Genomic DNA, 27,629 nt, shown 5'->3' on the forward strand with positions numbered 1-27,629 from the left:
ATATAAAGAACAGTTGCTGGAACTGGATATGTCTAGTCTTATGAAAAGAAGGACTAGGGATGACATGATAGCAGTGTTCTGATATCTCAGGGGTTGCCACAAAGAAGAGGGAGTCAAGCTATTCTCCCAAGCACCTGAAAAAGAAGCAATGGGTAAAAACTAATCAAGGAGAGAAGCAACTTAGAACTAAGGGGAAATTTCCTGACAGTGAGAACAATTAATCAGTGGAACAACTTGCCTCCAGAAGTTGCAAATGCTCCAACACTGGAAGTTTTTAAGAAGAGGTTGGCTAACCATTTGTCTGAAGTGCTGTAGGGTTTCCTGCCTAAGCAGGGGGTTGGACTAGAAGGCCTCCAAGGTCCCTTCCAACTCTGTTATGCTATTCTATCCTGTCAATCAAGACATCATGCCACCAGCTTTGTCCTTTGGTATTTGCATTGCCATTTTACACACAAATATGTAAGTAGCATATGTAAATAGCATGTTCCACGCCTCTGCTCCAGATGCCTCTGGGCATCTTCTGTGTCATGGCATATTTGAGGAAACAATTTTTGTCTCATAGGCTTTGATTGGGTAAACACACACCCTCCTTTGATTTTGGCTTCTGTGCCAAGGTCTTATGCATAATTTATCCTGGGTTTACTGCATTAGTACATTATACAATCTCCCCTCCCTCCCTAAACAATGTACGACATGGTGATGAAACGAAGCGAAAGTGAAAAATCCCCTTTAATAGAACCCATGCAATCAAACACATCAGTCTGGGAATCGCTGGATTAATCTGCCAAACAGTTGACTTCAGGCTAGAAAGTGTAACATCACTCAGTAAATTAACATCAATAATTATAAGCTGTAAACAGTAGCAGATATAATTAAGATCTGAAGCCCAAGGGTTGGATATGCTGAGCTGCTGTTGACACTCCGCGGTGCCGAGTTCTTAATGTTGGAGCATGCTCAGGAGACAGCAAATGTATCCCACTTGAACGTTGAAATAATATGCCAACTTGTTTTAAAAAATTGCCTACTTGCATTTGTCCTTCTTTTAATAGAAAGGCATTTTAAAAATCTCTTAAAAGATGAAAAAAGAAAGAAAGACAAGAAAGAAAATTCTGCATTAAATTCCCTCCTGTTGTTCAGGATCACATGGCAGCCAACTGTGTGTTAGCACTTCTTCTAAAATATCACCATATATAATTCCAATGCGCCCTCATCCCTCAAAGTGAATTAAAGAGAGCTGTTACATTTCCCAGCATCACTGTGCTGGCCCCAAGAATGCAATGTGGAAATACTTAAATGGAAAGAATTGAAAATTATCGAAGACATAAAAGGGATAAGAACTTCAGTTGGGGGAGAAATTATTTCATTCGCCTTGCCCCCAAAAGTGTTGCTGTTAAATTCTATCCAAATTGCAATTCAAGATGAAATTTGAGATTCCGTAACTGCAGAACAGGAAACACCAAAATGGAACGAGGTTATTAAGAATCTGGACTGTGTTCAGAGTATCCTACTTACGTTAATGCAGCAATATAAGAAACACATGCAGGAGACATAGTTGAGTAGGACTGAATCCATTATCTTGGGTACACAAATTAGCCACACTGCAACAGGGGGGAAAATTAGATTTGATTAAATTTGCTTGGAACTCACTAAGCTAACTACTTCTGCAAGTAAAGTTCTCATATTGAAAAGATGCAGCTAGCAAGATTTAAGACTAGTTCTTTACTGTATTAAAACCAAGACTACCTTGTTTGTTACCATTCACCCTACTCCAAGGTCACAGGAAGGGAAGGAAAAGCATTATTCCACGTAAACTTTCCAGCCAAAGTCTATGGAGATTCTCAGTCATCCAGGTCATGGTTGTCTCAACCATGAAGAAGCTTCTTAGATGAGAAGTGAAACATCTTCAAAGAAAAACCAGAAAGTCCAGTTGCCTCATGAAAAAAAAAAAAATTCCAGCCAAAGGATTTTCAGATGTTTTGGACTTTGGTTCCCATGTTGGTTGGGAAAGTCTGTGACCACACATGCTTTAGGGAGAAGGTTTCTAAAAAATTCTAAACAAGATTCCCAGAATGCTCCTGGCATCATGACAGAACAGGTCTGGTAGCTTCATAAAGCTTCATAAAGCAAGCTAATTCATCAGCATGCATCATAAATGCTAGTGTCACTGATAGTGTGCTATGCACTGTGCCATCTTCATGCTGTCGTGTTTCCTACTATTATAGTGGCAATTCCAACTCATTTTCTAGCATTGCTGTCTTCTAAAAGTTTGGTCAAGGTTACCCCATCACAAATAAGTAGTGCTGCTGCTGCTGCTGCTGCTGATTATTATTATTATTATTATTATTATTATTATTATTATTATTATTATTATCTTATTATTATTTGCAGAAAAAACAATTGCTACCAATCTGCCTTCCATTGAGGACCTGTATACTGCACGAGTCAAAAAGAGGGCTGTGAAAATATTTACAGACCCTTCACATCCTGGACATAAACTGTTTCAACTCCTACCTTCAAAACAATGCTATAGAGCACTGCACACCAAAACAACTAGACACAAGAACATTTTTTCCCCAAATGCCATCACTCTGCTAAACAAATAATTCCCTCAACACTGTCGAACTATTTACTAAGTCTGCACTACTATTAATCTTCTCATCGTTCCCATCACCCATCTCCTTCCACTTATGACTGTATGACTGTAACTGTTGCTTGTATCCTTATGATTTATATTGATACTGATTGTTTCCCGATTGCTTATTTGTACCCTATGACTATCATTAAGTGTTGTACCTTATGATTCTTGATGAACGTATCTTTTCTTTTATGTACACTGAGAGCGTATGCACCAAGACAAATTCCTTGTGTGTCCAATCACACTTGGCCAATAAAGAATTCTATTCTATTCTATTCTATTCTATTCTATTCTATTCTATTCTATTCTATTCTATTCTATTCTATTCTACTGTTAATAAGTAACAGTACTGCTGTGCTGTCCTTCATTTTTGTCTATTCCAAAGCCCAAACTGAGTGGGGCCACCCTGGAACTTGTATCTTCCTTCTTCTAAGAGGAGTTCCATATCTGTTGAGCAAAGATTTATGCAGGAGCACATGTTGTAGGTTCCTCAAGCATTAGCATACACAGCAACATATTAGATAATAATTCTTGATTCATGTTCAGAATGCTGGAGAGGCAGGATCAATTAAATTAAGTGGGATTTTAAAGCAAAGATTCAGCCTAGAATTATCCCTGAGCTGCAGGTTATGATGGTGTGCCCAATTCCATGTCAAGAAACTGAATGATCTCCCAAGTTGGTTCTTCAACATTTGAGGACAGATGTCATCAAAATCTACAGTTTTGTCTTCCCACAGGGCAGAAACATTTTCACACCTATTGCTTCTTGACAGCTCTATCTCACAATAAGAGTGAGCATTCATTGTTCTCCTACTAATGGTCTACACATGAACAGATCTCATGTGTTCTACCATATTTATTTCTAAACCATGATATTAACAAAGTCCTTGAATGTCCTTGCAAGCAGTCTATACCAAGAGAAACACATGCTTGAAGAACTCTGTTTTGGCAAATCCTGATATGAGTTGGTTTGTCCGGCAATACATAATTACTGACTTCTTCGTATTTTCTGAGATGCAGTTCAAGAAATAAAAATGTTTGAAAAGTGTATTTTGAAATGGAACATAATTAGCAACATGTACTTTGAGATGCAACATGTTTATTAAGGAATCCCTTCTCTGACCACGGGTATGCCAGCAAAGACTGATGCGAGTTATAACCCAAAGGTTTAGGAGGGCAAAACCTTGTATTCTCCATCAGTACGGGTTAGAAAAAGGGCAAGAGACTAGATGTTTTCAAGGAAAAGTTTAATTAATATGCAAATTTGACTTTCTACATTCAAATGCCATTTAACTAAACAAATGTTTTTATGCTTCAAGTTCAGGTGTTTGATCATGCTCTGTCAAAGTACCATTTGACAAGATTCCCAAGGTTAATAGCATTGGTTGAAAAACAAAATGATTTTTTTCTTCCTTTATTGCTATTTGGCTTTATTGCTATATATATATATATAGTTAAAACCAGCCATACAATGCTCTCAAAGATGTTACAACTCTTGTGAATAAAGGATACAAATTGAGGGATTTTAAAACAGATTGATAAGGTGTGTTCAAATGTTTTATTCCTAGATAGGTTAAACTGAGTTAGGTAAATCGTATCATTCAGCTTTGTCCTGAATTGTCTGACTTAGTGAGCCCAAGTTATACATGCCTAGTTTAAACCAATATATTGCTATGATCTCCTCCCTTTATCATTAGAAAACAATTCATAGTTTTCTCTTGATCACCTTTCACCAATCCTTCTGAAAATATTTTAGGATTTATATGGAAGCATATGATGAGCCATGGTGGCACAGTGGTTCGAGTGCAGGCTACTTCTGCTGATCACCGGCTGCCAGCAGTTTGGCAGATCAAATCTCAGCAGGCTCAAGGTTGACTCAGCCTTCCATCCTTCCGAGTTTGGTAAAATGAGAGCCCAGATTTTTGGGGGCAATTATGCTGACTCTGTAAACTGCTTAGAGAGGGTTGTAAAAGCACTATGAAGCGGTATATAAGTCTAAGTGCTATTGCTATATCAATGATGTAATTACACAAAAAGCACAAAAGTTCACGATTTGTGAAATGAATAATCATTTAAGTATTGTTAATCAGCTTTGAAATAATTGAACACAAAAAAATCCAGAACCTGTGATAGAGAGTAGGCAGGCAAGCAGGCAGGCAGACAAATCCTTTCAATATTTTTGTAGGTTTTCTCCACAAAACCTTAGACTGAAAGAACTTCTCTTGAGAAGAAAATTCTGTACCTTTTCCTGATATTTGGCCTTCATTTCTTTAGAAAACACAAACATAAAGAACTCTTAATTTTCATTGCATTATGTTCAACCCACTTCTCCAAACTTTTAAGACTATTATTAATTTTGTTTCTGTCTTCTAAAATATTCGTCATACCCCTCTCTGTTTTATGTAATCTGCAAGCCTGATAAGTATTCCCTCCAACTGATAAGTCATGAATGATGAGCACCAGATCCAAGACCATCATTCCAGCTTAAACAGAATTTTCAAGCCCCTTGTAGATCTACCACATAGATAGCCTATCTAGTCCAGGGATGTCAAAGTCAAGGCCTGGGGGCTAAATCTGGCCTGCGGGGTGCTTAGATCTGCCCCGTGAGGTCACCCTGGACTCAGCAAAGACTGGCTTGCAGTGCCTCTGCCAGTAAAAATGGATCTCGCGAGGGCTGCAGGCGGCCCTCCCAAGCTCTGTTTTCACTGGCACAGGGTTGCAGGAGGCAGTTGCAGGTGAAAATGGAGCTTGGGAACCCGTTTTCACTGGCAGAGCACTCAGGCCAACACAGGCATCCCCGGCACGAATTATGTTGAGTTGGCCATGCCCTCCCCGACCCCCCCGAGGTCAAACACAATCCTGATGCAGCCCTCAATGAAATCGAATTTGACACCCCTGATCTAGTCTATTCTTAACTAGGTTGCAAATTAGAATGTCATAGAACACTGTGCCCAGTGCTTTGCTGAAGTCAACATATACTATGTCCCCAGTTTTCCCACTATCTATTAAAAAAGTTTATTGATCAAAAAAAGGAGATAGTTAATCTGGCAGGGTCTTTCCTTGACAAGTACATCTTATCTTCTATTATTTATCGTATTATTTTCAAGATGCTTAACCAGCAATTTGTTTTGTTTTAGAAAGAAGCAGTTTGATATAGTGATTAAGGCATCAGGCTAGAAACCAGGAGACTGTGAGTTCGAGTCCTATCTTGGGCATGAAATCAGCTGGATGACCTTGGGCTAGTCACTTTCTCGCAGCCAGAATGGCAATGGCAAACCACTTCAGAAAAAAATTGCCAAGAAAGCTGCAGAGGCCTGTCAAGACAATCTCTGAGAATCGCATAGGATTAAACAGAAGAAGAAAAAAAAAAATCTTCCCAACAATTGATAGACTGAGTGTTCTGCAATTTTCAACTTTTGTTGAAAATAAACGAAACAATTGCCCTCTTCCACTTGCCTGGCACTTTATCTATTCTCTAGGATTTCTCCAAAAGTAATGCAAAAAGATTTGGCCAGTTCCTTCAAAGGCCCAGGATGCAATCCAGCTGGCTCTGCAGATATGAACTCATTCAAAGTTGATCAAGCTTGAAGTAATATTCTGTTCCTTCAGCTTCCCAACCTCACAAGAGTACATAAGTCCTCTCCTCAAAGAGAATTGAGTGAAAAGATTTGAATAATCCTGCCCTTTCTGCATTACCTGTTACCTTTGGCCATCTTCACTGAACAGCTGCAATGTTATGACTTTTCTCTTCCTTTCCTTTCCTTTCCTTTCCTTTCCTTTCCTTTCCTTTCCTTTCCTTTCCTTTCCTTTCCTTTCCTTTCCTTTCCTTTCGGGGGAACATGCCTGAAAAGCTCCTTTTCCTTGTCCTTTTCTTCACTAACCTTAGTTCATTTTGAGCTTTTGTTTTTCTGACATCATCTTTATAATCCTGAACTCTTGCATATACTCAATCTCTGTTACTTATCCGTAACATCAGTTAACAATGGTTGAACCACCAGAAGAGCAAGAGACAAAATTTGTATCTCTGTTGACACCTGGAGTGATAGAAGAAGAAGAAGAAGAAGGGGAGGAGGAGGAGGAAGAAGAATTTGGTTGAAACTTTACTAGGAAGACTCTAAACTAAAAGCTGTGGAAGCTATAGGAGAAGAAGGGAGGAGAAGGAAGAAGATAGGAGGAAGAGGAGGAGAAGATTATTATTATAATAATTATTTTGTAATGATGTGATTGCCATTTGTGACCTTTCCAGCCAACTTTCAACAAGCATAATCAAAACGGGGGGAGGGGGGGAGAGCACATGGTTCATTAACAATGCCAGTAATTTGCTTAACAATGGTAATAAAAAAGGTTGTAAAACTGAGTGTGACTCACTTAACAACCGCCTTGCTTAGCAATGGAAATTCTGGTCCCACTTGTGGCAGTAAATGAAGGACTACTTGTATATTGATTTAGTACGATAGTAAACAAGATTATAACACTAGCTGTTACCGAGTCTATGATAGGCCTCAGTAATATGTCCAATTCTCTTACCTATAGCTAAATGTCACATATCTAAGATCATCATTTTGAGTGAGACGGTTTTAGTGAAAAAGATGCTTCATCCATTTAAGGTAAAGATTTTCCAAAAGGGAAAGAAAAGAAGTCCAACCAGAAAGGCACTAGTCCCTGTTTACAGTAAATTTTATTTGCTTGGGCAGACCGAGAAAATAATTACCAAAGCTATTCTAGTCATTAAAGTCAAAGGAAGCACTAGTTGAATTATTGTCAATTACAGCTGAAGGTTACAAAACTGATTAGCATGTGCACTGCTTTGAGGAAGGGAAAATTATGCACATACTGACAGTTGACAAATTTCTTCCACTTCTTAAAGCGCATTGTAGGAGGAGAAGAGTGTTAGTCTTTGGTGGCAAAAAAAAAAAATCAGTCGGCAAAAAAAAATTAGTCTGGTGGCATGTTTTTCAACTAACAAATTTCGTTGAAAGAGCAAACTTTCAGGAACTGCACCAGATGAAGGTATCTGATGATGTGAGTTGCGGCTTATGAAAGCTTATGACTTTTAATACAGTTTGATAGTCGGAAAAGATTCTATCAAACTCCAAATTTTTCTCCATAATTACATACACTCTTATTCACTAAGACGAAGGCAAGATCACAGTCTGATGAGTTGTCTAGTTGTTAGTTGATTAAGACAGGGGTGGGTTCTACTTACCTTTACTACCGGTTTGCAGCGGGGCTGCGCATGTGCTCTTGCTTTGCTCACGAGTGCGCTCTTCTATGCAAGCGCAGTTTTGATAACGTCAGTCAGTGGGTGGAGCCTCCCGCCAGTTTTACTATCGGTTCTATAGAACCGGTGAGAACCAGGGGCAACCCACCACTAGACTAAGAGCTAAGTAATGACTGAAGATGTAGCTAATGCAGTGGTGGGTTTCAAAATTTTTTACTACTGGTTCTGTGGGTGTGGCTTGGTGGGTGTGGCATGGCTTGGTGGGTGTGGCAGGGGAAGGATACTGTAAAATCTCCATTCCCACTCTACTCCAGGGGAAGGATACTGTAAAATCTCCATTCCCTCCGTACTGCAGGGGAAGGATACTGCAAAATCCCCATTCTCTCCCGATCATCTGGGACTTGGTAGGCAGACAATAGATGGGGGCGGGGCCAGTCAGAGGTGGTATTTACCAGTTCTCTGAACTACTCAAAATTTCTGCTACCGGTTCTCCAGAACCTGTCAGAACCTGCTGGATTTCACCCCTGGAGCAGAGGTCTTCAAACTTGGCAGCTTTAAGACTTGTGGACTTCAACTCCCAGAATTCTCCAGCCAGCTATGTTAGCTGGAGAATTCTGGGAGTTGAAGTCCACAAGTCTTAAAGCTGCCAAGTTTGAAGATCTCTGACTTAGCGAATGGGTAGATATTCACTTTGGACTTTATTGACTTACTGATTTGATGAGTCATATTACTCATATCTCTCACCGTCATCAAAAGCATACTCCAAAAATAGGACTCACTGTCACATTGAAAAAGCACATTATGACACATACAAAACAGCAGGGAAAAAGGAAAGCATATTTCAGTGAAAGTCATCCTGTGCAGTCCTGTATCGAGGTGCCCTTTCTGAATACTGAGATTTCAACGTGAAGCACCTTCTAAATCACTACGCAGGGTTTTGCCCCAGTGAGCCATCTATAAAGTCATGTGACTGAGACTAAAGCAGGTCAAAAGACTTGTTGCCCACCACAGCAACTTCAACATAACCGAGATGTTTAGGCCAATCCCAAGGGAGGGTCACTGTAGCCATCAATCATATCAACACGGATATAAATGTAATTAAGTGCTACTGCAATGTCATCAGGTTTAGTACAGATCCCTGATTGATTGGGATCCCTCAGTGAAGAGACTGTTTTAGGGAAGACGAAAAGGTTGCTAATGAAAAAAAAAATGCAAAAGGGAGTCGAAGAAAAATGGTGGTCATCCCTTTTCTCTCGAAATGGCACTATTTATAATAAAATCAGATTCTATTCATAAGCATAAGACGAGCCCTCATTGGATCCGATCGGAGGGCTCTGTAGTCCAGCCTTCTGTTCCTACAATGATCAATGAAATGCCTTTCAGAAATTCATAAAAAAGAGCTTTCTACTTTTTCTCCAGAAGTTGATATTCAGAGGTGGTAGGTTAATATATGAGAGACAATTTGTTAGCAGTTAAAATACCAGGCTAGAAACTAGGAGACCCTGAGTTCTAGTCCCAGGTTAGGCAGGAAGTCAGCAGGATGACTTTGGGTCAATCTGGGACATGCTAGCAGTGTTCCCATATCTCAGGGGCTGCCACAAAGAAGAGGGAGTCAAGCTATTCTCGAAAGCACCTGAAGGCAGAACAAGAAGCAATGGGTGGAAACTAATCAAGGAGAGAAGCAACCTAGAACTAAGGAGAAATTTCAGTTAGAACAATTGATCAGTGGAACAACTTGCCTCCAGAAGTTGTAAATGCTCCAACACTGGAAGTTTTAAAGAAGATAATGGATAACCATTTGTTTGAAGTGGTGTAAGGTTTTTCTTCCTAATGCAGGGTTGGACTAGAAGACCTTCAAGGTCCCTTCCAACTCTGTTATCCTGTTATTCTTACAACCCTGGAATTCTTTTTGGGATAAGCCAAGATACAACATCACAGCAGCACTGAAGGAGGTAAAAGGTCACAAGATTGGCTTCTTAACAATGATGCCCAAGCAGCTCTATCCTTAAATGGTATCCAGTGGACTGAACACTATTTCATTGATTTATTGACTAACTATGTATCCTCAAGTCAATGTCAATGCTCAGTGATCCCATAGATGGATTATCTCCAGGAGAATGCTGCTTAGTTCATATGGTCACAAAATAGGGGGAAAACATTATGCTGGCTGTATAAGTAATGCCATTCTGGGAGTAGAATAACAATTAAAGAAAGATTAAGGAAAACTCGTGGATAGGTGTGTGTACAAAATATATATCAGCGACTTTGCTCTCATGAACTTTAAATAGTTGTTCATACTATTCTTCCAAAGAATACTGTCTCTTTATATAGAAGTCACCAATATAAAGGCAATCTGTTATACTGCAAAACCTGGTCCTTGTCAGTGGGCTATGCAATTAAAATCCCATTTTGAAGACAGATATGGCATAAAGCCACTAAAGGAGAAAGTCTGTTTTGCCAAAATATGTCTGGTGGCTTCATGCCTTCTGCTTCCTAGTGTGTGAATGCACACACACACACACACACACACACACACACACACACACTGAGAGAGAAAGAGAGCGAGCGAGAGAAGAAAATACAGATGTCTTCTGCTTCTGTAGCTGGCTGCTGCTGATAAAGATATTAGAAGTAATTCTAGAAGCCATGTTTTCTATGGCTTTCTTCTTTTGCTAATTTGCTATTTTGTGCCTGCAGACGGTCTGCCAGGAATTGTCATGGCCTGTATAATGCTATAGGAATCTAAGGCTAGTTGGATGCTTTCATTTTCTAAAACAGTGTTTCTCAACCTTAGCGACTTGAAGACTTCAACTCCCAGAATTCCCCAGCTGGGGGAATTCTGGGAGTTGAAGTCCATCCCTCTTCAAGTCGCCAAGGTTGAGAAACACTGTTCTAAATAACATTTTGAACTTAGCTGATGGCAGACTAACAGCATAAACAGAAGTGGGTGTGTAGCAAATTCTTACTAGTTCATTTGTTTCCTGAGTGGATAGAACCAGAAGTACCTTGTTAAAAAAAAACCCTACTTTGCTCAAAAGTAAACAATGCATGTTTCCTTAAAATTGAGTAAACAGCACTGGGAAATCATAGAAACGAGACAGGCCTGAAGAAATCGAGAAAGGCTATTTTGCCAAATGATTTTTCCCTCCTTGCCTCAACAATCAGTAAGGTAATTAGAGAATCTCTGGAGTCTGAAGGAATGGCTTTTCGTTTTGCTTCAGTACATGGCCAATAGTATTTGAAAATACCTAATAAGCCATGCGTGATCAGGGATGGACTAACTGTTTTTGTAAGCAGAACTTTATCCACTAAACCAAGAAATATCTTATACTTTAAATCTTGTTCAACTGGATATAAAACTTATTGTGAGATCAAGAATAGTGATCATTGGAGACCCAATGAGGTTGCCCAGCTCTTGCTTGTTTGAGCTTTTGTTGATTTGGATTGAAGACTCAATCTAGATCAATCTAGATTTTTCAAAGCCACCTGATTGGGTCTTTGGATCAAGACATGATTGAGTTTCAAAACTGTCTTCCCAACTGGCTGACTGCTTAATCTGTTCTTCACCCACAGCCAAGACCAGCATACTTCTACATATTTCCTGAATCACGGAATGAGCTTTGCCGGTTGGGAAGACTATGCTGGCAGAGTTTGGTTTTCTTTCCCCATGAGACTCAAAGTGATACTCAACAATTAATTTGTGGGCTACGGTCCCTGAGTATGTAACAAGGTCAAAGGCTATTCTGCCATACTTGATTCAACACTTTTATTCTGTGTTTACATGGAAGCAAAATCACCTCAGAAACAGCCCAGAAACATCCACCAAGTTTTGGAATACTGAATATTAAATATAATCCCAATCTCTCTCTCTCTCTCTCTCTCTCTCTCTCTCTCTCTCTCTCTCTCTCTCTATCTCTCTATCTCTATCTCTATCTATCTATCTATCTATCTATCTATCTATCTATCTATATCTCACTACCTTCAGATCACTGAAATATTTGAAGACAAATTGTCACATTGAAAGGATTTGCCTTTGGATTTGTTATATTTTGTAGCATCTGCCATCAAATGCTCCCACAAATAAGTTACAAACACAATGCACTGGTGCCAGTGGGGGCACTCCATGTATTTATGTATTTCATTGGTTTTACATTTATATTCTGCATTTTTCATTTTTAAATACAGCCAAAACTTCATTTGTATATGTGAAAGTTCCCTTCCTCTGTGATGTAAATTTTCTACAGATATACATTAAGATAGTAGTTCCAGCTAGATGTATGATTTTGTGGTTTTATCCTAAGTGCTGCACGGCAACTTTGTTTGAGGTGCAATTCCTCTTTTGAGTCTCTGCTTTGAAACTTTTATCAATAATATTCTTATTCATTTTCCTCATTTCTGAAAAGGACAATACATTTCTATTAAGATCCATAAAGGAAGCAGCATGTTTGGATTAGAAAAATACTAATGGTCCAGACCAAAAAAAAAAACATAACATTACATCCAGAAGTTGCTGATGTCTCGCATGTTTCTTAATTTTAGGCTTCATGAAGCTTTGGATATACTTATGATCTATAACTGTATTTGACTTAAATGGGGAAGGCAAGGAAATTAAGTTGAGTTTTAATGGAGGAAAATCAACTCCAGGTTTTTAAAAATCAGCATAAAGTTCTGAGAAAGCCATAAAGCTGTTGAAACACAGAAAGGTTTCTTCTCAGATGGTGAAACAAAGTACTTTTTTGTCCATCCATTCTATTCCCCAAGCTAACAAGTTGGATATTTAAAGTGTGTGAAATATCCTTCTTATTTCTTAGCATCATTAATGTACATAAAGCTTTCCCTAAGCAATAATTAAGAACAGCTTATTCTCTATAATTTGGAAGGGCTAGAAACAATAAAAAGAGGGGAAACCAGACTAACAAATAACATGGGATGCATTTGGTGAAATGCAATTGCAGACAGCTAGGGATGTATAGGGAATTAAGCCAAAGACATTATTGAGAAGATGATGTTTAGAGTAGAATTTGTGAGGAAATAAGTTGTTTCAGGAAGTCTTGCTTTACAGCAGGGGTGTCAAACTGGAGGCCCGCAGGCTGGATGCATCACGCACAGGCCACGCCCATCCTGACTCTGCAAAGGCAAAAAAAAAAATCTCATGATACATCACATGACACGACTGAGATTGACACCAGTGCTTTACACGTAGCCCTTGACTTATGACCATAATTGAGCTCAAATTATGGTCGTAAGTAAAATCATTTGTTAAGTGGATCACTACAGAACTGTGCCCAATTTTATGACATTTTTCACAGCAGTTGGTAAGTGAATCAGTGCTATTATAAATTTCATAAGTTGTGATCATAGGACTGTGGGCTACTGAAAATGTCCATAAATGCAAGCCAAAATGCCAAAATACCATCACGTAGGGGAGAGGAAGTTGTTCAAAATACAGGGAAGTACCTGAGGATTGGAAAAGGACTGATGTGATTCCCATCTTCAAGAAAGAAAGAAAAAAAACAGACCCAGGAAACTATAGACCAATCAACGTAACATCAATATCTGGGAAGATCCTGGAAAAGATGATGATGATGATGATGATGATGATGATGATGATGATGATACAGAAAAATTGCTGCAGGCTGTGAAAACGAAGAACATTATAAAAACAACAGAAACAAAGGCAGAATATAAGGAAAAACAGTTGGATGACAGATTAAATAGATGGAAAACCAAAGCTTTGCATGGACAGCACTTGAAAAACATTGAAGGAAAATGTGATGACAACTTTACATGGGCCTGGTTTAAGATAGGAACCATCAAGAAAGAAACGGAAGGTTTAATACTGGCTGCTCAAGAACAAGTACTACAAACTAATGCCATGAAAGCAAAGATACAAAAATCCACCGACAATCCAAACTGCTGACTTTGCAACAACAAAGTTGAAACTGTTTCACATTTAATATGTGAATGCAGCAAAATCGCACCAACTGGTTACAAAGCTAGACATGGCCGAGTTGCTAAATTGATCCACTGGTCATTATGTAAAAAATACAACTTACCTGTATCCAAAATGTCATGGGAACATAAAGTGGAAAAAGTTATAGAAAATGAGATGGTGAAGATCTTGTGGGACTTTCAAATACAGAGGGATCGTCATTTGGAACACAACACGCCAGATATCACAGTTGTCAAAAACCGAAACATACAATTTATTGACATTGCGTTACCAGGAGATGCTAGAGTCGAAGAAAAAGAACTGGAAAAAATCATGAAATATAGTGACCTGGCCATCGAAACTACTTGATTATGGATGAAACATGTAACAGTGATACCCTTTGTCATTGGGGCACTTGGTACCATGTCCAAGAATTTTATAAGATACATCAACAAATTGCAGCTTCCTGCAATAACACCAGCGGAACTGCAAAACACTACGCTACTTGGAACATTGTATATCTTAAGAAGGTACTCGGTTGATACCTAGGATGCTGACAGCAATCCTTATCAACCATTAGCACCAGTCAATGGTATTTGTGATGCATTTTTAAATGTTCAGTTGACTGAGTTTCATGTTTAATGAATAAAGTAAATAATTATAATAATAATAATTTAAAAAAACAGATCTGAGAACACCTAGAAACAAATAAAGTTATAACTAGTAACCAGGTTTGTTAAAAACAAGTCATGCCAAACCAATTTTATTTCATTCTCATTTCATTATTTCATAGCATGCCATGCCATGCTATTCAACTTCATTTCCAGGTTGAATTAGTAGTCCATCAAAATGCTGTGGATATAGTATACTTAGATTTCAATAAGGCATTCCACAAAATAGAGAACAACTTACTTCTTGGCAAACTAGAAAAATATGGAATAGACAACATCACCACTAAATGGATTTGCAGCTGGCTGACAAATCATACTTAACTAGTAATCCTTAATGGTACTACATTTACATGGAGGGAAGGAAGCAGTAGGGGTACCACAAGGTTCCCTCTCAGGCCCAGGACTCTTCAATAATTTCATAAATGACTTATGGGCCCTATTCAACAAAATGAATTTTAATGTGGCAAAAAGCAAGCTTTTATATTTAGGCAGAATAAACTAAAGATATAAGTACAGATTAAATGAGACCTGGCTCAAAACAGTAACTGTGAGAGGGATCTTGGCATCATAGTGGATGATCACTTGAATATGAGCCAGCAATGTGCAGCAGAGGCCAAAAAAGCTAATACAATCCTGGGTTGTATAAACAGAAGCATAGAATCAAAATCACATAAAGTATTAGTACTGCTTTATAAAACCTTAGTAAGTCCACACCTGGAATACTGAAACCAATTTTGGTCACCACACTATAAAAAAGATGCTGAGAACTTTGGAAAAAGTTCAGAAAAGAGGAACTAAGATGATCAAAGACCTGGAGACTAAAACATATGAAAAATGGTTGTAGGATTTGGGTTTGGCTAGTCTAGAGAAAAGAAGAACTAGAAGTGACATGATAGCAGTATTCCAATATTTGAGGGGCTGCCATAAAGAAGAGGGGGTCAAATTATTCTCCAAAGCACCAGAGGGCAGGACAAGAAACAATGGTTGGAAACTAATCAAGGAGAGAAGCAATCTGGAATTAAGGAGAAACTTCTTAACAGAACAATTAACCAGTGGAACAGCTTGACTTCAGACATCATGGGCGCTTCATCACTGGTGGTTTTTTAAGAAGAAACAGCCACTTGTCTGAAATGGTATAGGGTCTCCTGCTTGAACAGAGGGCTGGACTAGAAGACCTCCAAGGTCCCTTCCAGCTACCTTAAGCTAAGCTACCTTCCTATGCTATGCTATGCCATGCCATGCCATGCTATTCAACTTCAATTCCAGGTTGTAAATAGCCCTGGAGAGTTCCATTGTAACTTTAAACTAAGCTACCAGATATAAGTCAAGGACTATCTATAGTCTGTAGCTTCTTCAAAACTGATCAAATAATTTACATATATATATATGTATATGTACATATGTGTTTGAGCTCAAAGTATTAAAAAATCTAGGTATTTTCAGAATCCAGGGAAGCTTGAGAGAAATGGTTATATGGATGAATTAAATCCAATTTAATATTCTGAATCAAGACCTAATGAGAAAGAAGGGCAGAAAGACAATTGGGAGCAAGTTACTGAGTGTTCGAAATAAGGGGATGAGATTTATTTATTTATTTATTTTATTTGTTCAACTTGTATACCGCCTTTCTCTGAAGACTCAAGGCAGCTTACAATGCATTTAAAAACCATATATAAAACATTAAAAGTTAAACCATTAAAAACGATTTCTTTAGCTCGGTAAAAGTCTTCCACCAAATTATTTTCTAAATGCATTCTCATCTGTTCCTCCTTTAATGAAATATAATGTTAAGTTTTTGACAGAGCTTTCAATTAATAAAAGAAGGAAGATAGGAAAAAGAAGGAAGGAAAGGGATCAAAAATACTTTTAAACAGTTATTGATTACAAGCAAGATCTTCTCTTCAGCATATTGATATTGATCCAAATGTTCTCCTGAAACTAGTAATTTAAGCATATAGAATTTTTTTAAATTGAAAACATAAAATCTGTTGTTTATTTTCTTGAGTCAGGAAAGGGGAATGTCTGTGCTTCTGCATATTCTATAATAAACTTACTTCCAAGCAAAGGAACATCATTGGAATAGTAAAATCCATAAAAGTCATTCATGATGTCTACTATAAAGTATTACAAATTCTACCTGCCTACCCACTTCAGAATTTTATGTATCCCTCATGAGCAGTCTTTTGGAAGGATGATCTAAAGTAGGCGATGATTTTGTCGACTGCAGGAAGCAAAAATATTTCTGATTTTAGGCATGCATTCTTGTTAACTTCAGTGAAACAATAGTTCGTGTGCTAACTGGAAAATAAATTAAATAAGTTCCCAATGTTATTATATTTTCAAAGAGTTTAATTTCTAAGCCTCATTTCGAATGTTTATTCATACAACAACTACCAAAAATTTCATGAAAGAGAACCTCTTTTGTTGAGAGACAGAAGAATATCCCTTCCAATAATCATACCATAATCCTGGTTAGACTTAGAATATGGAAAACCAACATAGATTTCTATTCAGTACAGGTTAATCCATCATGAGCCAAGGAGCCAATACCATATTTTTGGGAGTATAAGACGCACTGGAGTATAAGGCGCACCTTAGTTTTTGGGGAGGAAAATAAGAAAAAAGCTGATTGGCAGGTGGATCAGCCTCCCGGAATAGCCCCAATCAGCTGTTCTCAGAGGTGAATTTTAGCAGCAGGTTCCTTGGTTGTGAGCTCTGTTCCTTTGTTGTTGTTTTTTTGTGTGTGTATGTGTGTGGTGTTTTTTTTTTTTTTTTGCTTTTTTTCCCTGCCTCTGAAAGCCTCCGAAACAGAGCTTCAGAAAAAAAAGCCTCTGAAACTCTGTTTGGGGGCTTCTTTTCTGAAGCTCTGTTTGGGGGCTTCTTTTCTGAAGCTTCGTTTCTGATGCTTTTTTTCATCCTCTGAAACCTCAGTTTGAGAAGCTGGGTGGGGCTACATTCGGAGCATAAGACGCACCCAGATTTTCACCCTCTTTTTTTGGGGGAAAAAGGTGCATCTTATACTCTGAAAAATACGGTAGGTTGGCAGAGAATTTGGTGGTCAGTGGTATACAGAGTCTAAGAATAACAACAAGATATAATTGTCAATAAGAACTTTGCATCTCTCTCAACATCAGGAGGAGGAGGAGGATAAAAAAGTTTGGATAGTGGAAGTTGCAGTGCTTGGAAGCAGCAGAAGAGAAGTGAAAGAAACTGGAGAAGATAACAAAACACAATTACCTGCAAATAGAAGTAGAAACAACTGTGACAAAAGAAAGCAAAGATAATACCAATTGTAATAGCTGCCTTCTGTGCAATCCCAAAATAACTGGAGCACCACTTCAACACCATTAGCACTGACAAAATCACCATAGGTCAATTCCAAAAGGCAGCTTTACTTAGAGCATCTTACATTCTGCAATAATACCTTTAACACCATCAAACAAGAATATTTGCTTATCTCAGATCCTTGGGAAGACTTGATAGGAGGATTGAAAATGCCAAGTCCAGTTTAAACTTCTGAATGACTGTGTGATGGACGAACTACAACAACTACAAATTTACCTATCTTCCTCTATTCAAAACTCTGCAAAAATGCCAGTTGTTTGTGAGTGCCTTTCTCTGAAGACTCAAGTCTGCATAGGAAAAAAAGTACATATTAGGATGCCTGCATTAATAAAAAATCCCCTTTCTTATGCAGGATGAATTTACATCAGGAAAATAGTATACTTTCAAGCCAGCAAGGTTTTTTTTTTTGTGGGTGTGTGTGGGATAGACAATGAGATTCTGATTTTCTCTGGTAGGCATAGAACTGAAATTAATTCGAGACTAGGAAATATTTATCTCCTCTATATTCGTTTGTCTTTCATTTGCATAGTTGCCAAAATCATGACAGGTCAAATTCATTAGAAGGCATTTTTGAAGACCAAGCTTTTGTGGGCAGACAGGTATATCACATTGACCACAATGCTATTTTCAGAATAATTATTTCAATCAGTAATCCTTGCAATTCTTATTAGTTGCAGCTCTGGCCATCTTCTCTCGGTTGACTAAAAGCATCATTACAGGGTTTCCACAGCTATTGTTGAGATGATATGAAGTCTGTCCATATTACTGCTATTTTGACGCAATGATGGTTGGCTGCCTCTAAAGATGCTATATGTCGCTAATGGGGAAATGATCTAATGTCTGCATTTTGATCTTTATGGTGTGCTTCCTTGTCCCCAAGGTTGAGCTCAACAATTAGTTCAATATCATTTTATATACCTTGATGTGTTTCATTTGTCATATCAGATGTATACCCCACCATGCCCTTTAGCTTCTTTCAGCTGAAGCTGTGCGATGTCACAGCAGCATTGCTGGCAGTAGAAGAAAAGAATGTATTTCAGCATTTTTGGTTGCCTTCTGCATTCTGCAGATGCTTCGGCAACATTGATTTGACACTGTGAACCTCATAGAAACATCTTATGTCTGGTGTTTTGGAGCTCTAGGCTAAACTGTCAGCACGGCACTTATTTTTTCATGGAAACTTCATTCCTGGGTTTGCTTGGTAGATGATCCGTTTAAGGAGAACATTTTATCCATTGATCTGAAACTATCTGTCTTCTCCTTCTGGAGCGTGCATAATTTGCATTTATTTCAACTCTGCCAATAAAAACCGGCGAAGTGTTTGTCAGTCATACCAAGGTTTAAATCAAGAGGATCCTAATCGGGGTTGAATATACCACTGAGGCTGAGCTATGGGCAGATGGACATTAAATACATGAAATAATCTTTGGTACTCAGCCTGGAGGCCATGATTTTTGAGATTTACCATTGTTGGAATACTTCAAACAGATTCAAACAGATATTTAACAGGCAATCATCAATGAAAAACTAATTTGCTACTTTATCAGCTAAAAATACATCCAGTTAGCCTAGGAAGATGAAAGTTAATATTTGAAATCTTTCACCTTGTGGAACATTGCTTAATGACAACCTGTCCAGTATTAGCTTACAGCTCAATTAGTCCTTATCAACACAGATAAATAAAATTAATATTTAAAACATGTGATAATCTTGAAGTAAGCAAAACTGTCCATATACAATTGGGCTAATATTGGGAGTAGATGGGTTTTGAAGGCCCTAGCAAGGTCTATCACTGATATCAACAGAGATTTTTATTTTTTCCCACCATATAAAATGTCCCATAATAGCCAAAAGCAGGGATGTCCAGCCTTGGCAACTTTAAGATTTGTGGTTTTTAATGCCAGCTGGGGAATTCTGGGACTTGAAGTCCCCAGGTCTTAAAGTTGCCAAGATTGGAGACTCCTGGCTTAAAACATGAATTGGAGGCATGACAGCTAATAAAAAGGTGGTAGGTTGCAATTATTCCACATATAGTGTAGCAGTGATGTTCGTTGCCTCTGTTGAATAATAGAAATACCTCATCCTTTTAAAGCTGGAGCCAGCCCTGAGGGCATCAGTAAAAATGCAGAAGTCAGTGCCAACATGGTTATCATCACATCACAGACCATGCAACAACAACAGAAATGGAAAATGGGCTACAAGTATTACTACGAAACTAAGCTATTCAGAGGATGATCTCTCTACCCTATCAAGACTATTCGAATGTTTGAAATTTTCAAAAATGTAATCCGTCCAGTTTTATGTCATTCTCTTCATCTCTTCATGCAAGTCAGTAAGATAGAGGTGCCAAGTTTCAACTTCACTTCATTCCTACATCCATTTGTTGACAAATTATTGATGAGCACTCTCTATGGTTTTCAAACCATCTGTGGATTCCCTTAAGTGTGATGGTATTTACTTCACACTTAAGTAGTCTTGGGGTACCTTGTCAAATATATCACTTGAAATCAAAATATACCACATCTACATACATTTTCAAGTCTGTGATTGAAGTTGCCCAGACAAAAATGTAGTAAATTAATCTGACAAGGTTTAATAAAGCCATACTGATTTATATACTGGTAATAATTATGTGGTTTTCAAGATTCTTAAAGACTGATCATTTCATGGTTTGTTCAAGAACAGTGCTTGGTCTTCAGATATGTGGACTTCAAGAATTTCCCAACAGCTTGTGGGGATTGAAGCCCACATTCATTAAAATCAGTGAGGTCTAAAATCTTTGGGAAGATCTAAAATCTTCCCAAATAGTGATTTCAAACTAAGTCATATGGTAGTTCTTTGGGCCTTCTGTTTATTTCTTTCTGAAAACAGTTAAGGGGACTTCTGTCTTCCAGGGTTTCTCAGAGATAACACATAATAACTGTACCATGAACAGCACCAATAAAATGAACAAGATAAGCCAAAATCCAATCTATCCAGAAGGCCTGTAGAAAAGAGTATATGTTTTTCATTAGATACAATAGGCTGTGGTTATTGAATATCTGTGGCATGAGAACCAATTTGCTCTAGTGATTAAGGCACCAGGCTAGAAACCAGGAGACTGTGAGTTCAAGTCCCACCTAAGGCATGAAAAACCAGCTGGGTGATTTTTGGGCCAGTCACGCTCTCTTAGCCTCACCCACCTCACTATGTCGTTGTTATGGGGAAAATAGGAAGAGGAGGGTATATTGGGTATGTTTGCTGCCTTGAGCTATTTCTAAACATAATAATAATGGCAGAATATAAATACACAAAATGAGTAAAAATGTCTATCGTGCTACCATTTCCTACTACTTCTTGCTATATTTGTTCCTGCTATTATTACTATTTCTTGCTTGTCATTACCATTCTCTGTTGTTGCCTTTGTCATAAATTTTAAATAAAATTTTAGAGAAGCAGGAAGACTACCATGCCTCAAATATACAGGTGTGGCCTGCAGAAAAAAGCTATTTTATTATTGGTTCGATTTATATGCCGCCCTTCTCTGGAGACTCAGGGCGGCTTACAATGTGTTAAGCAACAGCCTTCATACTTTTGAATATACCTGCTTAGTAGGGCTTTCGGCCCCTCCTAAGCGGTGTTCTCAGTGGTGGGTTCCTCCCGGGTTCCGTCGGTTCGGCAGAGCCGGTAGCGGTGATGATATGATGTCACCAAACCGGTTCTCCCCGCCCCCCCCGCCCCCCACCCCCCCATGTTATTCTTACCTTTTATTTGGTCCCACCCCCAATCTATTGCTGCCTCCTGAGTCCCAGCTGATGACTAGAGGAAAAAAAAACTGTTTAAACTCTTGTCGCAGGGTTTCAAAGGGCCGTCCTACAGCTGATCAGTGTTAAAAGCAAACAAATGAGTTGGGTCGTAAGTGCGAGGACTGGTCGTAAGTGCGAGGACCTTCCAGAAATGACTGTGACCAGTTAGCCATGCCCACCTAGTCACATGCCCTCCAAGCCACACCCACAAAATAAGCCACGCCCACAGCACCAGTAGTAAAAAAAATTAGAACCCACCCCTGGGTGTTCATTTTATACAGTGTCTGTTTATTGCCCCCACAATCTGGATCCTCATTTTACCTACCTCAAAAGGATGGAAGGCTGAGTCAACCTTGAGCCTGGTGAGATTTGAACTTACAGTAATTGCAGGCAGCTGGTGCTACTTAACAGCACTTTAGTCTGCTGCGCCACCAAGGCTCTTTATTTTATAATTTCTTTGGAGCTGACATATATTCCTCTTTACAGCATTGACACTAATGACATTACATACATACACACGTGCATAACTAAACAGCTGTTTTTGAAAAAAGAGCTGATGGTTTATCAAGGGCAGCCCAATCTTGACCATCAATTTCTTGTGCATTGTCACCCATCTACCTTTTTCAATCCACACTTTCTGTAGTTCCCAAGGTTATCTCTAGGTGGCAGTATAACATTTTACCTTCTTTTTTTTTTCCTTAGAAAAATAAAATCCGAGGAGTGAGGGGGAGGGGAGATTGAGTAAGACATTTTAGAGACATGACCTATATTATATTATTAACTCCACCCAGCCTCACTCCTGGGACTGAAATCGAAACCAATGTAGACCATTTTTGTAATCAGAGGCAGATGCAGCAAACCAGTAACAACCTTGTATATCACAATTCCAATTCCAGTATCAGTTCAAGGAGACATTTTCATTTATCAATGAAAAATAACACCAGTAAAAAGAACCAGAGAAGTCCAAATGCTATCCGTATAAAGGGGCTGTAGAAAGATAATTTTCTTCAAGGATTTTTGAGAAGTTCCTCAGAGGTCCACAAAACAGTTTCTTGGAAGGCATTTCTACAGCCTGGCCAATAAAATGCCTTTTCTCCTCACTTGACAGACTTCTGACACTATCTAGAGAATCTGCTTAATATTTAAATAAATAAATAAATTTGAGAAAAGTTCTGGAATTAGTTATTAATTAAATGGATTTGCTGCAAATTCCAGAATTCCCTTCCAGCTCATCCTTTTGTTTTCCCCAGTCAACATTCAATGGCTATTGAACACTTTATTACCCTCTCACATCTCATCCTTTCTCTTAAATTTATTATTGAAATAGGACTTTTTTTTAAGGGGAGAGGGTGCATTTTTGGTCCTCTTGACTGTCTCTCTACTCCATTGATAAAATAGAGATTCAAACAGGTTTCACTCAGTTTCTAATTTTTCTAGTCTGATGAATTTCTTCATTTGTCTGTCTACATTAGTACTTCTCAATCTTGGCAGCTTGAAGATGCACGGACTTCAATTCCCAGAATTCCCCAGCCAGTATGCTTTTTTAAAAAAATGCAATGTCTTTACAATGATCCTTTCTCAGCCTCAGTGATGGGTTGCCCCCGGTTCAGACCGATTCACATGAACCGATAGTCAAACCAGCGGGAAGCTCTGCCCACTGACCCGGACTTCATCAGAAGTGATCTGCGCATGTGCGGGCACGATGCAAACCGGTAGTAAAGGTAAGTAGAACCCACCCCTGCTCAGTCCCCTCCAATTTGGGCAAAAAATGTCAAGACAGATGAATAGAGAGTCCTGCTGTCAAAGGCAACATTGTCAGGATGGCTTGGTTTTTGAAAACCAAAAGTCATAAGTAGCCTAATTGCACCTTTATTGTCTTTTTTTTTTTTTTTTTTTAAAAAGGTTTAAAATAAAACCTGCTAAGCTGAAATGTCCCACCAGATTCCCCTGCATTTAAGTTTCCATAGCCTCCTACAATGTATCCTGTGGTGGGCTGCAACCGGTTTAACAACCGATTTTGAGAGTGTGTGCTTTGCGTGTGCACGTGGGCTTCACACGCATGCCTAACGAGCTTGTGCACAGTGTTCAAAACATAGCAATTTGAAGCTCAGCTGCTTACCATCTAAGGCAGCCCAGGTAAGTAGAACAGCAGAGGCGTGGAAATCAGCTGTGCCGCACGAATCAGCCGAGCCAGAAAGAAAATATAGGACAGGATAGGTCGGAGGCGGGTGGGCGGGGTCAGCTGATTGTCAGAACTACCAGTTCACACGAACTGGCAGCAGCCCACCACTGAATGCATCCATGCAGAAAATCTGAAATATCAGCTGCTGAGGAAATTACATGGGAGAAGGTTCTCATCCTCCTATCCAGAATTGTGAGGTTTCTCCGTGTATTTTGTTGTCCATTATGAGTCCTTTGTCTGATCAGGCGAGCCGTTATGTTCTTAGGTTCTTCATATGGATCCTAAGTTCTACATTGGTTTAATTTAATTTATATTTTAAGGCATTCCCTGGAAAGTTTCCAAAATATATGTTCAGTTGAAACGAAAGATCTGTTGAGCAAGGAAACCTTTGTTCCTCTCTCACACTGTTAGATGCCATGAGCACATGGACCAATTTATAATGGGAAGAAACCATATATTTTATCTACATGTTTTGCATGCTTTACATGTTGCTTCAATCAGCAGGAGTCTTAATTTATTTAAATTAAAAAAGGAAGAGCAGAAAACATGATTTGTTGCTTCTATCTTGAGAGCAGGGCATTTGAGATGGTTGTACAATCATAGAGAATTATGGTGTTGAATAGTTTGACCAATACTTTGGATGAATTTGTGGGGTATAATAGTCCTAGATGGTATTTTGCATATACAATTTAGATTTATAACTTTGATCCACAACCTGGGCTGGATCCAGATATTAGCATATTTAGCTCTGAATTGATTGGCCTCAAGATTAGTAATTATTATGACCTGACCTATTGGCTTCAAGAAGACTCATAATTAGGTAATAATTAACAGTAGCTAAGATGTATAGGAGAGCTAGCTGTAGACACTGGCACATAAATAGGTGTTGTGGCCCGCCAGCGGCCTGCGTGAATTGTTGCTGATCCCAATGACGAGGAGGCTGGTGTGGTGCTGCGCCAGCAGCCTGTGCAGCCGGCGCTCAAGTCAGACAGTGAAGAGGCTGAAGAAGAGGTGGTGCCAGAGGCAGGGATTCAGTCAGGGCTTTCGGAATCTCCAGAGGCTCCTTTAAGTGAAGAAGAGGAAGAGGAGGAGCCTCTTCTCAATGCACAGGCACGCAGAGCTGCCAAAAGGCAGGAATGGTTCCTCGGGAGGAGGTCTCCTCGAGAGTAAGGCTTGGGGCTTACTGGCCACTCCCTTAGCCTATTTAAGAAAGAACACAGCTTGCAACAAGCTGGAGGAAACAACTTTAGTTCGCTAATCATTGAGTTTGGATTTCTCTGAAACATTGCTTCTGGGCTTTCTGCCAACTCCAGTAAGACTCTGACTAGCTTATCTGTGGAATTCTGGCAGGCTGTTAAGAACGCTTATTAACAGCCAGCATTTGCTAAAACTGTGTTATTTGAGTAAACTAAGTTTTGTTCAGAGTTTGTGTGTGCTGCGTTCTTTGGGATCCATAGCTGGGGCAGAACAATAGGATTGAGGGTTATGGAAGATTCCTAGATTTGTTCGTGAGTGCAGTGGTTCCCCCCCCCTTTTCTTATTTTGCATTTTAGAAATTCAGCACTGCAGAAATGCCCTCTGTCAAATAAGAAAGCATTATTGATATAATCATTTTTAAAAAGGTTTTTGGGTGGATGCTAAGTTGATTTGGCAAAGCTTTTTTTTTTTTTTTTATTAAAGAAAATTGTTACCTGTATACTCATTTGAAATGTTTTGGGGGCATGTGTGACTGTACCATTCATAGTGAATACGTTGGCAGGTCTAGTGGGGTAGTTTATTTGTTCCTATCCATTAAAAAGGCCCCTGCAGCTATCTGCAGAGGTACGGCATTCTATTATTAGTGCTCCAGAAAGTATAAGAAGAATTCATTGGTTAAAAAAAAAAGTCTAAAGCTTATTTAATGGGACTTTTCCTATATCAGAAAAACATTCACAGTCTGAAGTTCTTTCCCTTGTCTAAATCCTAATTAATATGGTTGCTTTTTAACTCTTTGTGATCTAAAATTTAAAGCATGTAAAGCATACTTATTTTTATGGGTATACATACAGTAAGGACAATATTAGAGCTTTATGAAATTGAGTTTTGTATTTTGGAGCAGAATTCAGAGTGGGGGAAAAAGTCACGCTTTTGGCAAACTTAGTTATGGAAAAAAGAAATGGAATGACTTCTCTGCTGTTAACTTTTAATGTTTAACAACAGAGTAAGACCTAATGAAATCTTAATAGCTAAGAGCAGAAGTGAAATCCAAATTTTTTCCCTACCGATTCTGTGGGCATGATGTAGTGGGCGTGGCAGGGGAAAGATATTGCAAAATCTCCATTCTCACCCCACTCTGGGGCCAGCCAGAGGTGGCATTTGCCAGTTCTCTGAACTACTCAAAATTTCTGCTACCGGTTCTCTGGAAACTGTTAGAACCTGCTGGATTTCACCCCTGGCTAAGAGTCAGTTTGGTGTAGTGGTTGAATTGATGGTCTAGAAACCAGGAGACTGCGTTTTAGGCCTCCATTAGGAATGGAATCAGATCCTTGAAGATGAAACTGAAATACTTTGGCCACCTAATGAGAAGGAAGGACTCACTGGAGAAGAGCCTAATGCTGGGAAAGACTGAGGGTAAAAGAAGAAAGGGACGACAGAGAATTAAGTGGCTGAATAGAGTCACTGAAGCAGTAGGCATGAGCTTAAATGGACTATGGGGGATGGTAGATGACAGAAAGGGCTGGAGGAAAGTTGTCCATGGGGTCGCGATGGGTCAGACATAGGGGTGAAATCTATTTACCTTCCTTACCGGTTCGGAAGTGCACATGCTGCGTGCACGCAGACCCTCTGCGTATGCGCAGAGGGTAAAAAACACATTACTTCCTGGTTAAAACCAGGAAGTAACGACACCCGTGCGGGTGGGCGGAGCCTCACGCCGCCATTGCTACCGGTTCTCCGAATCACCTGCCACAATCACTACCGAATCGCCTGATCCGGTCCGAACAGGGAGCATTTCACCCCTGGTCGGACATGACTTCGCATCTAACAACAACAGGCATGAAAGCTGGCTGGGTCACTTTGGGCCAGTTCCTTGGTCAGCAAGGTGAATATTAATTATATTCACAGCCTTGAGAACCTTTGATAGGGCAGGATAAAAGTGTAACAATGATGATTTGCTTGTATTTTAGAGCCATTTCAACATGGGAACTTCATAGAACTTTGGAACTGGTTCTGGATCATCTGGAGGTCATGTCAACAGGGGTGATAACTTTGTCCTTCAGAAGCAGAAGAAGCCAAGATGATCCACTGTCCTTGTCTTCCTACTGTTCAATAAGGAAAACTTTGCTGAGGAAGAGGAAAATAGCAGAACATTGAAAGAGAGTGGTGAAAGAACGCTGGAATTCTTTATTTTCAGGGAGTGTCTTAGGCTTTGAAAAAGTATATTTTAATAATCTTGCAGCAATGATCATTAGGATTCCATAGCAAGAGAAGCTAATGTGGGGAAAAGAGCTCCTGGTGGGAATTCCTAAAAAACCCCCAAGAAATTAAAAAGTACAATTGCAAACAATTCTAATGAGAAAAATAAAAGGACAGCAGAATAAACCAGTGTGACTGCATTAAAAATATTTTTTTTAAAATCTGATAATAAAAAAGAGCATGTTATTACAGATGGAAAGGGGAATACGTTACTAAGAAAGAGTGCAGACAGGAGGTATAATGTCCAAAAGCATTTGAAAGACATCATAGGCAATAATCTGTCTTTTTTCTTTGGCAACTGAAGTTCCTAATAATGGAATAAAACATGCTTTAGAGATACTTTTCATTTCATTCATTCATCATTGGCAACCTTCAGTCTCAAAAGACTATGGTATCATACTCTGA

The 27,629-nt window shown here is 39.0% G+C and overlaps 1 long non-coding RNA gene across 1 annotated transcript; it reads right to left on the minus strand.

Moving 5' to 3' along the window:
- Positions 1-11,956: 11,956 nt before the first annotated feature.
- On the minus strand, positions 11,957-14,306 carry LOC132711182 (uncharacterized). Its single transcript, XR_009622008.2, has 2 exons — positions 13,314-14,306; positions 11,957-12,983 (listed from the first exon to the last, which is right to left on the minus strand). It is a non-coding gene; the product is annotated as an uncharacterized LOC132711182 (long non-coding RNA).
- Between the last annotated feature and the right edge of the window lie 13,323 nt (positions 14,307-27,629).

This window comes from Pantherophis guttatus, chromosome 3, assembly GCF_059756535.1.
Source record: "Pantherophis guttatus breed Tessera chromosome 3, ASM5975653v1, whole genome shotgun sequence".
NCBI lineage: Eukaryota > Metazoa > Chordata > Lepidosauria > Squamata > Colubridae > Pantherophis > Pantherophis guttatus.